The 3,700-nt window shown below is 45.2% G+C and overlaps 1 non-coding gene across 1 annotated transcript; it reads right to left on the reverse strand.

Annotated features, from left to right (window-relative positions):
• Positions 1–3,271: 3,271 nt before the first annotated feature.
• On the reverse strand, positions 3,272–3,408 carry LOC114814896. Its single transcript, XR_003762692.1, has one exon. It is a non-coding gene; the product is annotated as a small nucleolar RNA SNORA7 (small nucleolar RNA).
• Between the last annotated feature and the right edge of the window lie 292 nt (positions 3,409–3,700).

A 3,700-nucleotide genomic window follows, 5' to 3' on the forward strand; every position in this document is an offset into this window, starting at 1 on the left:
GTCCAGGCACTAACTATGTGGCAATTATTAATCTGGACTTTTATTGCCTTAATCATTTACATATTCCCTCCCCCAGACAGTCACACTGACATGAATCTTCCCTGGTCTGTTATTGGTTGCTGGGACATCAATGTTCCCTCACCCAGTCTGTAAAAATGGAAGAGTCCATTCTTCCTTATGGAGCCCACCAGGACCCGCCATCCTGGATTTACTGCTGCCAAGTGGCTTTGGTGTCCAGAGCTTGAGTGCTGGGTAGAGGGGAGGTGCCTGGATGGAACCTCGGCTGGAATCCCAGGTGTGGGGGAGGAGCCTGGGTCCCCGCCATCGTGGTGCTGAGCACTATGCAGAGGCGAGGCCTGGGGGTTGGGTCTGAGCTGGACTCCAGAGCACAGGGATCAGGGGCTGGGTTTCTGCTGCTGGGAGCTGAGGGATTGGTTGGTTGATTGAGATGAGGATGATGATGGTATTTGTTAAGCACTTACTATGTGCCAGGCACTGTACTAAGTGCTGGGGTGGATCCAAGTAAATCGGGTTGGACACAGTCATTGTCCCACATGGGGCTCATAGTCTCAATCCCCATTTTACAGATGAAGTAACTGAGGCCCAGAGAAGTGAAGTGACTTGCCCATGGTCACACAGCAGACAAATGGCGGAGCAGGGATTAGAACCCATGACCTTTTGACTCCCAGGCCCATGTTCTATTCACTCTGTCATGTTGGGCAGAACTCTTCCCGACATTCGACTCATGGTGGTCAGGGACTATGTTTATAGTTCTATGGCAGTTTCCCAAGTGCTTAGTACAGTCCTCGGCACACAGTAAGTACTCAATAAGTATGTTTTAATGAATGAATAAATGAATTTGACTCCAGAATGCCTGGGCCAGGGGAAAATGGTAGCAGGGGGCTGGAGCCAGGGCTCTGATTGCTGAGAGGGAGTAGGGGATGCCAACCACATAACAGTGGCAGCCTGAGCTCTCCACAAAGTATACACACCTGCCCTCAGCCCAACTCCTGTTCCAGACCAGAGTCGCCCTCCTCTGCCACTGACCACCTGCATCCCATACCCCGCAGTAAACGAGCTGTCCTTTCCTGCCCTACCTCCGCTGGACATCCCTTGCCTGCAACTAAGGAAAGCTGAAACCTCCCATTTCTCCCCCTGCTCCTCCTCCTTCTTTTCTTTCTCCTCTTCTTCCTCCTCTTCCTTCTCCTCTTCCCACTGGCTGCTACAGACACTCTCCCAACAGGGATCCTGGGCTCTGCCTGGCAGTAAGATGAGCCTCACCCACCACGCTCAACATCAGGCAGGGTGTAACTGTAATAATGATAGCAGTAATGACAATTAAATTAATCACAGTGGTTTTATTAAGCCCTTATTATGTGCCAAGCACCTTTCAATTTTAGTTGGCCCAGTTGTTAGATATTGTTAGAGTCATGATTAAAGATGTGGATTTTATAATGCTAAACTGCAAGTACAGATCTGATTCAGTGAAACATGTCTATGTCTTTCTGTTCAATGAAGGTGTAAGATATTCATTCAATCATATTGACTGAGTGCCTACTGTGTGCAGAACATTGTAGTAAACACTTGGGAGAGTACAATATAACAATAAACAGATACATTCCTTATCCACAACAAGTTTACAGTAAGGATGGTATTTGCAATTTATGTTGAGAAGCAGCATGGCCAGAGGAAAGAGCATGGGCCTAGGAGTCAGGTGACCTAAGTCATATTCCTGGTTCTGCCACATGTCTGCTGTGTGACCTTGGGCTAGTCACTTAACTTCTCTGTGCCTCAGATGTCTCATCTGTACAGTGGGGATTAAATCTCACCCACTCCCACTTAGACTATGAACCCCATGTGGGATAGGGACTATGTCCAATATGATTAAGTTGAATTCAATTCAGACATATTTATTGAGCATTTACTGTGTGCACAGCAGTGTGCACAGCACTGTACTAAGCACTTGGAAAGTACAATTCAGCAACAAATAGAGACAGTCCATCCCCAACAATGGGCTCACAGTCTAGAACAGGGAAGACAGGCATCAAAACAAGTAAACAGGCATCAAAATAAATAAATAGAATTATAAATAAATTCACATCATTAATAAAATAAACAGAATGATAAATATGTACATATATACACAAGTTGACTCTGCCCCAGTGCTTAGAATAGTCCTTGGCACATAGTAAGTGTTTAGCAAATGCTTATTATTATTACAATTATATACTGATTATCACTATATTTCAATATAATGACACTCCTGAATATAGTCACCTGGAGCTCTTAGTGACAACTTGCTGATTCCCAGAGAAAGCCCACTAAACTCTTCAGGGAAAAAAGACTATTATAAATTCTCCATTACTGTCATCATGCTCTCCATGTATCCCTTGTAATAATAATAATAATGTTGGCATTTGTTAAGTGCTTACTATGTGCAGAGCACTGATGTAAGCCCTGGGATAGATACAGGGTAATCAGGTTGTCCCTCATGAGGCTCACGGTCTTAATCCCCATTTTACAGATGAGGGAACTGAGGCACAGAGAAGCTAAGTGACTTGCCCACAGTCACACAGCTGACAAGTGGCAGAGCCAGGATTCGAACCCATGACCTCTGACTCCCAAGCCTGTGCTCTTTGCACTGAGCCACGCTGCTTGTAAATTTTCATTACTGGATCTGAACCTGCATTAAAAGATAAACCCAATTCTTCTATTACACAAAGTTTATGTTGCTGAAAAAACAGCATTTTCGTCATCTTGGAAATAGAGATTCAGTACTTGCTCTCCTTCCTACTTTGTGAGCCCTGTAAACGACAGGGACAGTGTCTGAGCTCTGTATTAAGCACTTGAGGGAGTCCAATACAGCCGAGTTGGTAAACACGTTCTCTACCCACAGGGAGGTTGCAGAATTTTTTTGTATACAGAATACAGAAGTTTCAGGTGGACTCTGACTCAGTTCATAATTCCCAATGGGAAATACCATCATTTACTGACACCCACAATATGAGTACCCCAAAAGAAGACAGATCTTCAGGGAAGTTCAAGAGCCCTTATCTTATACCGAGTCATTTCCAACCCATAGCGACACCACGGACACATCTCTCCCAGAATGCCCTGCTCACCATCTGCAATCATTCTGGTAATATATCCTTAGAGTTCTCTTGGTAAAAATCCAGCAGTGGTTTACCAGTGCCACCTTCCGAGCAGTAAACTCGAGTCTCCGCCATCGATTCTCTCCCATCCCACTGCTGCCCAGCTTGGGTGAGTTTTGACTTGTAGCAGATTGCCTTCCACTCGATGGCCACTGCCCAAGCAAGAATGGAATGGGTAGTCCTCTGCTTGACTCTCTCTCCCATAGCCGAGACTGGTAGAATACTGGAAACTCTCCAGGTGCAAGCCTGAGAGTGGTCAAGAGCCATAAGATACCTCAAAAGTTTTTGTTCTGTTTTATTTTGTTTTTGTTTTTTAATGGTATTTGTTAAGTGCCAGACATTGTACTAAGCGCTGAGGTAGATACTAGCTAATCAGGTTGGACACAGTCCTTGTCCCACCTGCAGCTCACAGTCTTGGTTCTCATTTTACAGAGAATGTAACTGAGTCACAGAGAGTTAAGAGATTTGCCCAAGGTCACAAGGAAGACAAGTTGCGGAGCCAGGATTAGCATCCAGGTCCTCTTGCTCCTAGGCTCCTGCTCTATCAG

Source organism: Ornithorhynchus anatinus, chromosome 10, assembly GCF_004115215.2.
Source record: "Ornithorhynchus anatinus isolate Pmale09 chromosome 10, mOrnAna1.pri.v4, whole genome shotgun sequence".
NCBI lineage: Eukaryota > Metazoa > Chordata > Mammalia > Monotremata > Ornithorhynchidae > Ornithorhynchus > Ornithorhynchus anatinus.